Source organism: Suncus etruscus, chromosome 3 (genome assembly GCF_024139225.1).
Source record: "Suncus etruscus isolate mSunEtr1 chromosome 3, mSunEtr1.pri.cur, whole genome shotgun sequence".
Classification (NCBI taxonomy): domain Eukaryota; kingdom Metazoa; phylum Chordata; class Mammalia; order Eulipotyphla; family Soricidae; genus Suncus; species Suncus etruscus.
This window is the reverse complement of record NC_064850.1, coordinates 140947141-140958256: the sequence shown is the minus strand read 5'-3', so window position 1 is coordinate 140958256 and position 11116 is coordinate 140947141. Positions and strand designations below refer to the sequence as shown.

Sequence of the window (11116 nt, the reverse complement as noted above, 5' to 3'; positions counted from 1 at the left end):
TGGCAGTGTTCAGGGGGTACTCCTGGTTCTGCGCTCAGAAATTACCCCTGGCAGGCTCAGGTGGACCTTATGGGATGCTGGGAGTCAAGCCAGAGTCTGTCCTGGTTGGCCATGTGCAAGTCAAACGCCCTATTGCTGTGCTATCTCTCCGACCCAATTTTGACAACATAGATTTAATGCAATCCAATCAAAATATCAGCCAACTTTATCTTAAAAATTTGTTTCTTTTTTTAAAGAGGATCATAATTTTAATGTTCATTTGTCATGCAGTTTGGACTCAAAGTTTAAATTATTTCCCAGTAAATAGAAACGTTATTTTCTAAATCTTTATGTTCTAATTTTTTAACCAATGGTGTATTTCTTTGAAACTGTTCTTAAGTTTACTGGATGGTCAAAAACAAACAAACAAACAAAAACAATAGAAGCAATGCCAACTATTATGAAATTCCAAGCCTTTATCTCTTTCTTGGATATTAGTATAATAAATGCTGCTTACTCAGCATGCTCTGTACTTCATTTTCTCTCTTGTTCTTTGTCCAGGTCTATTATTGGATCCTTTCTTCCTAGATCTCTTAATGCCCTTGCCACAAGCTTTCTTGGCCCGGAAACTCGATACATCATCATAACTCTCACCTGTATTCCACTTAGAACCTTTTTTCTTGCCACCATTACCAAACTTTTGATTTTTAGAGCATCGTTTGGCATTGGGACCTTTGTTCATCTGCTGGCCTGTAGCACCCTTCTTGGGGTTCCGTGCAACAGGTTTCTGGTCTCCCTCATAGAAATCCAGTTTATCAGAGAAATCTTTCTGGTATCTTTTGTTTTTTGTTTTTGTTTTTGTTTTTGGGCCACACCCAATCATGCTCAGGGGTTACTCCTGGCTGTCTGCTCAGAAATAGCTCCTGGCAGGCACGGGGGACCATATGGGACACCGGGATTTGAACCAACCACCTTTGGTCCTGGATCCGCTGCTTGCAAGGCAAACACCCGCTGTGCTATCTCTCCGGGCCCTCTTTCTTCTTTCTTTCTTTCTTTCTTTTTCTTTCTTTCTTTCTTTCGTTCTTTCTTTCTTTCTTTCTTTCTTTTTTCTTTCTTATCTTTTCTTTCTTTTCTTTCTTTTCTCTTTCTTTCTTTCTTTCTTCCTCTTTCTTTCTTTCTTTCTTTCTTTCTTCTTTCTTTTCTTCTTTCTTTCTTTCTTTCTTTCTTTCTTTCTTTCTTTCTTTCTTTCTTCCTTTCTTTTTCCTTCCTTCCTTCCTTCCTCCTTCTTCTTTCTTTCTTTCTTTCTTTCTTTCTTTCTTTCTTTCTTTCTTTCTTTCTTTCTTTCTTTCTTTCTTTCTTTTTTCTTTCTTTCTTTCTTTCTTTCTTTCTTTTTTTTTCTTTCTTTTTTTCTTTCTTTCTTTCTTTCTTTCTTTCTTTCTTTCTTTCTTCTTTCTTTCTTTCTTTCTTTCTTTCTTTCTTTCTTTCTTTCTTTCTTTCTTTCTTTCTTTCTTTCTTCCATTCTTTCTTTCTTTCTTCCATTCTTTCTTTCTCTCTTCTTTCTTTCTTTCTTCTTTCTTTCTTTCTTTCTTTCTTTCTTTCTTCCTTCCTTTCTTTCTTTCTTTCTTGCTTTCTTTCTTTCTTTCTTTTCTTTCTTTCTTTTCCTTTCTTCCTTTCTTTTCCTTCCTTTCTTTCTTTTTCTTTCTTTCTTCCTACCTTCCTTCTTCCTCCCTCCCCTTCCTCCCTCCCTCCCTCCCTCCCTCACTCTCTCTCTCTCTCTCTCTCTCTTTCTTTCTTTCTTTCTTTCTTTTTCTTTGGTAGTAGTTAGTAAGTGGATTTATTTTTAGTCTGGTACTATTTTTCATAAAACAGAGTTATTATAAAAATTAAGTAATAATTGAAGACATCAGATAGATAGTACAAGGAGTAGGGACTTGCATTTCAGTTGAAACACCCAGGTTTGATCAGTGGCATCCTATGTGGTCCTATAAAACCGCTAACCACAGTTTGAAGTTCATAGTCCAGAGTGACCCCTGAGCACACCTTGGAGTGTCTAATGATAACAACAACAACAATAATAATATATGATATCTAGGAACTATCTGAAACACTATTGTAAATAGAAAATATTAAATTTATCTCTCTTTTAACTTTTCATTTGTAGATAAAAAAGCAAGAACATTTGTGTATTTATTTTGTAAACTGTTAGTTTACTATACAAGACATTTTTATCTAGGAGTTTTGGCTTAACAATAGACACAAAAGACCTATATAAACAAATTCACAAAATACTGCTATGAGACAACATAAGAAAACAAAGGAGATCAATAAATAATGGAAACAAATTTCCCACTCATTGGGAGAATTAAAATAGTCAAATGGCAATACTCCCTAAAACACTATACAGGATGGTTACAGTTCATATAAGGATGCCCAAAACATTTCAATGAAATAAATCAAAGATACCTGAAATTCTTATGGAAAACTAACACACCCTCCCCCCCCCCCATTGTCACAAACAGCCATAGTGAATCTAAGAAAAAATAATATGGGATATATTGCTTTCCCTAATTTCAATCTGTGCAATAAATTATTAGTAATTAAAACAGAACGGTAAAAGAATAATGGCAGCCTCTCAGTTTAAAGGGAAAAGAAATGAAATCAAGGGAGAGATCCCAGGTCATTTAATCTTTAACAAATGAGAAACAGGTATGAACATTTTTTAACAAGTGGTTTTTGTTTGTTTTTTCTTTTTTTTAATTTTTATTTTGATCATATTGGCTTACATATCTTTCACAGTAGTATTTTAGGTACATATTAACATTGAATCAGGGGAATACCCATCACCAAATTTGTCCTCTCCCCATCCCCGTTCCCTTCCTGCAACCATATTCCCCACCATCACCCCCGGGCTGATAGAGTCGGTGGTCCTCTCTTTGTCTAGCTTACTATTAGTGATCATATATCTATTTGGTCCTTTAATGGTAAGTCATCTTATGTGCTTTCTCCCGCTGCCTCTTTTGAAGAAGCCCTATTTGTTTCTTCTTTCCATATTTCCTAAGTGCTCGCAGTTACTTGGCCTTTTCCGATTTCTCCGTGGCAGCCTGTTTAGCCTGCAGCTTCTGTCGACTCTTCTGGATCTCTTGCTCAGTTTTGGCCATCTCTGCAGAGTAATCAGTGGGCCGCTTAGTAGGGAATTTGAGTTGATGGAGTCGGGGTATCACCGCTAGCACTGCGGTCTGAGCCTGCCGGTAGAAAATTATCTCCCGCTGGAAGTCATCTTCTGAATCAATGGCTTTCAGATCCTTGTTCTAAGGAACGGGCTGGGATCTGCACCGATCCCAAAGTCACATCGAGTCTTTCAACCCACTCCAGAGCCCGCTGGAATTGAGCCAGACAATGCTTCGGGCCATTCACGTCCTTCGCCACCTTCTTCTGCCCCTCAACAGCGACATTGAGGTTTGGTTTCAGTAGTCCCACGGAAAACATATCCTGCAACTCTTTGTCCATGACAAGAGACTCTTCAGAATCCAAATCGGAACCTGAGAGTAGGGGAGTGTCCATCATGCTGCCATCCTCGACTAAAAGAGGGTCTCTCTTTCAGAGCGAGCGAGCGAGAGAGAGCGAGAGCGAGAGAGAGAGGAGAGAGAGAGAAGAGAGAGAGAGAGAGAGAGAGAGAGAGAGAGAGAGAGAGGGGAGAGGAGAGAGAGAGAGAGATGAGAGAGAGCAGCCACTGTTGCCCCACTTGGACTTCAACAGCACCAACTGCAACTTCTGCAAAAAGTTTGTTTCTTCTAAAATTTATAGATGACGACTTAGATTCCCCAAAATCATCTTGAGAAACAAAAATGGATATTACACGTATTTAATTTCAAGATTTATAGTACTGGTGTAAGTACTATGTAAACTGATGCTAGAACAACATATAGTCCAGAAGTAGACCCACCATCAAAGAACTAATTGACCATGATACTCCTTTAGTAATAGTATTGCAAAAATTATTAGAAAGAATGGGGGAAAAAAGAGTGCAAAAGAGAGAAAGAGAGAAGTGTCTGCCATAGTTGTCAGGTTGGTGGTGGGATGATGGGAGGATACTTGGGGGAAAATGGTGGCTGGAAATGAACACTGGTGAAGTGGGATGGGTGTTGGAACATTGTGTGACTAAAAGTCAGGTATCCAACAACTTTTTAACTCTGTATCTCATGATGATTTAATTAAAAAAGAAGCATCTCTAGAAAATAAAAGGAAGAGTTGTATTCAAAAAATAAACAAAGCTAATTGATTTTTTGATGAAGTCTCAAAATTTGAATACAAAGAAAAATCAACATTAACTTTACCTTATACTAGTCATAAAACTAATTCCAGATAAATAAGAGACTTAAATGTGAAAAGTAGAACACACAGTCCAGGAGTATGCCCTGAGCACAAGCCTATATGACCCAAAGTCTCCTTCTTTGCCCCTCCCACAGAAGAAAGAAAGATTTTTAGAAGCTTCAAACTAAAGAGATTGCGTTACATCTGGCCATGTGACAACTCAAATTTAATCCAGAGCCCAGGAGTCAGGAATAGCACCTGAGTACTTTTAGTTGTGTCAAAAACCCCTAAAAAAAAAAAAAAAAAGCAACATACGTTAAAAGCAAGTACATTTATAATGAAAATTCAATGTAAATTCAAGAAGAAATTCTAATCACATAAAAATCACTATTTAAGGTGACCATGTAGTTACAAAAAAAAATTCATCTTCTTTTAAGCTATTTAAGAAACAATTGTATGACATTTATATAAATGCATTGAAGGTTATAATTGTTGCAAGCTTAACAATGATTTGGCACAAATGAATAAATAGGGCTGAGTCACAATGCAGTAAGAAAATTACTGGTATAACTCAAATCCATAGGTATAACTCAAACATTAAAGAGGAATAAATGATAAATAAAAAGGTAAATTGAACAACCCAATAAAAACTTGATGAATTAATTCCATGCCTCAAATAATATGAATTTAAGACAAATCAGAAAGACATAAGAATAGTTGTTTATGAGGATGTTGAGGAAAAAGGACCACTCAAAGAAGGGAATGTAAACTAGTGCAACCATTTTTTGGAAAACAATGTGGAATTTTCTTAAGAAGCTTTAAATAAAGCTACTGTGTGATCCAGTAATCTCCTTTTACATATCTATCAGATAGGCTGGAGAGATAGTGAGGAAGTTAGGTGACCTTGCACACCGCCAACTCTGAGGTACCACCTATAGTTCCTCTAGCACTACAGGAGTGATCCTGGAGCACAGAGCCAGGAGCATTGAGCACCACCAGGTGACCCCCCCCCAGATGAATCTTCCAAATATATATAATGAAAATTAAAAGCATTAAATTAGAAAGTTATATCTAGGGACCCCATAGCCGCCATCATATAAATGGTCCAGCTCCATTTCTACACAATTAATCTTGGTAGGGATACCAAGTCAACAAAACTCTGGACTTCAGGTTGAAAACTTTGGAACCTCAAGAAGCAGAGAATTGTCCCAGTTCTACAGTCCCAGGGGCTCCTGAAGCAACACTTCCTTATTCTACAATACTGACAGCCCAGTTGAAGCACAGCAAATTAGATGGGAAAGCAGCATAGCTTACTAAGCTTAATAAGCAAAAAATAGTAACACATGGGCCCGGAGAGATAGCACAGCGGCGTTTGCCTTGCAAGCAGCCGATCCAGGACCAAAGGTGGTTGGTTCGAATCCCGGTGTCCCATGTGATCCCCCGTGCCTGCCAGGAGCTATTTCTGAGCAGACAGCCAGGAGTAATCTCTGAGCACCGCCGGGTGTGACCCAAAAACCAAAAAAAAAAAAAAAAAAAAAAATAGTAACACAGAAAGCTCAAGTTGTAATAAACAGAAACCATTGTGAGATATAACAATTTTCACAATTTTTACTTTTGATAATTGAACTATTTTTTATAATTTTACTTACTATTTTGTTATAACAAACCATATACAATAAATTGTTTTATGCCTGATAATGGGTTAAGCTGGATAGGGTGTGACTGGAGACATTGATGAAGGGAAGTCGAAATGGTAGTGGGATTGATGGTAGGACATTGAATGCCCCAAATAACTGTATTTTGAATAACTTTGTAAGCCAGAGTGTTGAAATAAAATTTGAAAAAAATATAAGTATTTCTTATTTATGATGTTTCTTGCTATTTCATATAGCTAAGCTACATATGAAGGTTTATAGGTAAGATATATATATAAACAACTAGTTTACACTGATAGATTATAGGATAAAGACAATGTTATAAATGTAGATTTATAAGCATATAATGAAACATTATTCAGCTATACAAACATAAACTAATGGGGCTATGTGAAAAAATAAGAAAGAAAAATACAAGTACAGGATGATTTTAACCCATGTGTATAATATAAAGATAAAATTTATGAATGAACAAAACCAGATGAAAATTAAATGATGGATATTGGCAACAGAGCCAGTTTCCTTCAGGGGAAGAGGATGGGAGAAAGAAAGAAGTATATCAAGATATTTATAAGAAAACTTAATTCTGTATCAAATTTCTGTATTTATAAAAAATAGAGGGGCCAGGGGCTGGAGAGATAGCATGGAGGTAAAGCGTTTGCCTTTCATGCAAGAGGTCATCGGTTCGAATCCCAGCGTCCCATATGGTCCCCTGTGCCTGCCAGGAGCAAGTTCTGAGCATGGAGCCAGGAGTAACCCCTGAGCACTGCCGGGTGTGACCCAAAAACCACAAAAAAAAAAAAAAAAAAAAAAAAAAAAAATAGAGGGGCCAAACATTTTCCTTAGTAAATTGCAAAAATTAATAATTATAGAAAATGCCCAAGAAAGAAGGGAACACATACAACTATCTCTTGAAAGTCAGTGTTAACTTTGTACAAACACTGGGTAACTAACTAATAACTAATTATAGTTACCTTCAAATATATGAATACTGTTTAACAAACTAGCAAATCACATTAAGCAATACATAAAATGATACTATATTTTCATAATTGCTCTTCTTCCAAAAGAGCAGTAGTTATCATTCCAAAGTTACTTAATACAACTGATCTTATTAACAGAAGAAAAATAAAGCATGTAATTACCCCAATATTAGATGAGTTTTACATGATTTATCACTCAGTCATGCTAAAAATTCTAAACAAGGGCCGGAGAGATAGCATGGAGGTAAGGCGTTTGCCTTTTATGCAGAAGGACGGTGGTTCTAATCCCGTCATCCCATATGGTCCCAGGGCCTGCCAGGAGCAATTTCTGAGCATAGAGCCAGGAGTAACCCCTGAGTGCTGCCGGGTGTGACCCAAAAACAAACAAAAATAATTCTAAACAAATTAGTAAGATAACAGATTTCTTCAATCCAAGAAAGTGTCTTTATTAAATGCACACAGTTCCATCTTGTAATAAATAACTATATTCCCTAAGATAGTGACCATTTTAAACATGTTGACTTTTTTCAGAAGGAGAGAGATAGACGCAGAATAGTCTCACTCATCTATGGGTTTTAAGAAAAATAAAAGACATTTTTGCAACAATCCTCAGAGACAAAGAGAGAAGGGCTGGAAGTTCTAGCTCACTTCAGAAGCTCACCACAAAGAGTGGTAAGTGCAGTTATAGAAATAACTACACAGAGAACTACCATAACCATATGAATGAATGAGGGAACTGGAAAGCCTGTCTAGAGTACAGGTGGGGTGGGGGTGGGATGGAGGGAGATTTGGGACATTGGTGGTGGGAATGTTTCAGGGGGGTGTTCTTTACATGATTGAAACCTAATCACAATCATGTTTGTAATTAAGGTGTTTAAATAAAGATACTATTTAAAAAACATGTTGCCTTTTTCTTTATGCTTTTCTTTTTTCTTACCTTCTTTTCTCTCTTTCCTTCCCTTTTATCCTTCCTTCCTCTCTCCCTCCCTTCCTCCCTCCCTTCCTTCCTTAATTCCTTTCTCCTTTCTTTCCTTCCTCCCCCTTCTTTCCTCCCTCCCTCCTTCTTTTCTTTCGCCCTTCTCCCTTCCTTTCTTCCTCCTTCTTTCCCTCTCTTTCTTTCTTCCTCCCTCCCTCCCTCTCATTCTCCCTTCCTCCTTTTCTTCCTTCCACTCTCCATCCCTCCCTTCCTCCCGCTTTCTTCCTCTCTTCCTTTCTTCCTCCCTCCCTTCCTTCCTCCCTTCTTCCCTTCCTTCCTCCTTCCCTTCTTCCCTTCCTTCCTTCCTTCCTTTCTTCCTCCCTTTCTCCTCTCCTTTCTTCCTTCCTCCCTTCTTTTCTTCCTCCCTCCCTCCCTCCTTTCTTTTTTCCTTCCTTTCTTCCTCCCTCCCTTCTTTCCTTCCTTTCTCCCTTCCTTCCTACCATCCTCTCCCTCCCTACCTTCCTCCCTCCCTTCATTTCTTCCTTCCTCCCCTTTTTCCTCCCCCTCCTTCCCTCCCTCCTTTTTCCCTCTCTTCTTCCCTACCTTCTTCCCTTCCCCCTCCTTCCCTCCCTTCATTTCTCCCTTCTTCCTCCCCCCTTCTTCTTCCCTCTCTTCTTTCCTTCCCCCTCTTTCCTTCCCTTCATTTCTCCATTCATCCCTTTCTTCCTCCCCCTTCTTCCCTCCCTCCTTCTTCCCTCTCTTCTTCCCTACCTTCTTTCCTTCCCCCTCCTTCCTTCCCTTTCGTTCTTCCTCCCTCTCTCCCTCCCTCCTTTCCTTCCTCCCTCCCTCCTTCTGTCCCTCCCTCCCTTCGTTCCTTCCTCCCTTTCTTCCTTCCTTCCTTCATCCCTCCCTCCCTTCCTTTCTCTCTCCCTCCCTTCATTCCTTCCTCTTTTCCTTTCTCTCTCCCTTCCTTCCTTCTTTTCGTCCTTCCTTTCTTCCATACCCAGTAGTTCTGAAAGTTACTCCTGGGCCAATGCTTGGAGGTTGCTCCTGGTGGTGCTCAAGGAACCATCAGTATTAGTGATAGGCAAATTGAGTAACTTAGACAAAATAAACATATTTTAGAAATGGGAGTAGCTGACACTGATTCAGGACAAAATACGTAAATCTAAATACAACTTTATACAAGAGATTGACTTAGTAATCAAATGTTGACACAAGTAAAGAGATTGATTTAGAAAAAAAAAAGAAAAAAAGAGAGATTGATTTAGTAATCAAAACACTTTCCCAAAGAAAGACACAGAGCAGATAAGTTTCTGGTGAATTCTATAAAGTTTTGTAAAAGAGTTAATATGAAAAATAAATACGAAACTCTTCTCAATTAGTTCTAGGACAGCAGTCTTGACCTTATTTTAAAACCATGGAAAAGGGCCAGACAGATAGTGCAGCTGGTAGGGCATTTGCCTTGCACACAACCAACCTGGGTTTCATCACTGGCATCCTATATGGTCCATCTAGTATGACAGGAATGATTCCTGAGTGCAGAGCCAGAAGGAACCCTGAGTATTGCTGAGTGTGGTCCCCAAACAAATGGGCAAAAACAAAATAAAAAATAGGGAGAGACATTCTAAGAAAATAAAACTATTCATTTATACTTTCTTAAAATTACAGGTTCAAAATACTACTAAATGGGCAGGAGTGGTGGCACAAGTGGCAGGGCTTTTGCCTTGCACCTGCTAACCTAGGACAGACCGAGGTTCAATCCCCTAGTGTCCCATATGGTCTCCCAAGCCAGGAGCGATTTTTGAACGCATAGCCAGGAGTAACCCCTGACCATCACTGGATGTGGTCCAAAAAGGAAAAAAAAGCCTAAATAAAACACAGTGAGACTCTATAAAGAGAACTATCTATAATGTTCAAGTGGAATTTATCTCAGGAATACAAAGTTAAACATCTGACTCTCACTTAACACACCACTCTTGGTTTAGGAGGAAAAATTGACACATCACATCAATAGAAAAGCATATTATAATCTTGATTAATCAAGAAAAGCTTTTGAAAATATCAAATACTCTTTCATCTTAAAAGTACACAAGAAACTAGAAATAGACAGAAATTATTCCAGAGAATTATCAAAGACATATGGAAAATTTACAGTTAATTTAATATATATAATGGTGATAAAAAATGAAGGCTTCTTCCTTACTATTGACCATATATGGGGTTCTCATAGGGAAAGGGCAAGAAAAAAAGCATCTAGATTAGAAAGGATGAAGGAAAACTGTCTTCTCTTGAAAATGATATAGTCTCATAAATAAACATGTCTAAGAAATTTATATTTCCAACAAGTCCAATGAGTTGTAGAGTATAAGACAGATACATAAAAATCAAGTTTTGAAATGATTGTATTTACAATAACATAAAAAGGTATGTGTTTATCGTTAAATTTAACAAAAATAGTGCAAACACTTACTCTGAAAACTGAAAACGTTGAAAGAGGTTCAAGAAGGTCTATAGAAATGTAAAAATGTGTTTTTCATGACTTAGTCATGAATTGAATGAGTTAATATTGTTATAATTTTAAAATTACTCCAAATGACAGGCAGATTCTATACAATCTTTATCAAATTTACAAGAAAATCTTTTCAGAACCTGACAAGGTAATCCTATCCAGAATTAATATAGAAATTCAAGGACACTGATCAGCCACAAAATCTTGAAAAAGAACAAAGGAGTGGGCTAACCATTTCCTTTATCAACACTTACTCCATAGATATTATAACCTAGATAATACAGTACTGACATATGAAAAACATTTAGGCCAAAGGAATAGAATTGAGAGTCCAGAAGTAAGCCCTAATATTAATAGTCAAGTGAATTTCTAGAAAGATACCAAGATAATTCAGTGAATAAAGAATATTCTCGTGCTCGCTTCAGCAGCACATATACTAAAATTGGAACGATACAGAGAAGATTAGCTTGGCCCCTGCGCAGGGATGACACGCAAATTTGTGAAGCGTTCCATATTTAAAAAAAAAAAAAAGAATATTCTCATTCAAAAAACAGTGCTGAGACAAATGCATATTCACATGCAAATGAATGATGTTGGAAGAATACCTCATACTAAATATAAATATAAATTTTAAATACATTTAAAGACACCAGAAGCCTAAATTTTTGAGCTAAAATGATGTATGTCTTAGAAGTAACTAAAGTGTAAACAGTCACAATTTTACAACAGGAAATTATTTCTTAGACATGACACCAAAAGC

The 11116-nt window shown here is 37.4% G+C and overlaps 1 non-coding gene and 1 pseudogene across 1 annotated transcript; one reads left to right on the top strand and one right to left on the bottom strand.

Moving 5' to 3' along the window:
• Positions 1-496: 496 nt before the first annotated feature.
• Positions 497-3540, bottom strand: LOC126004486 (probable rRNA-processing protein EBP2; annotated as a pseudogene).
• A 7228-nt stretch (positions 3541-10768) lies between these two features.
• Positions 10769-10875, top strand: LOC126004583 (U6 spliceosomal RNA). Its single transcript, XR_007493855.1, has one exon. It is a non-coding gene; the product is annotated as a U6 spliceosomal RNA (small nuclear RNA).
• Positions 10876-11116: the final 241 nt, after the last annotated feature.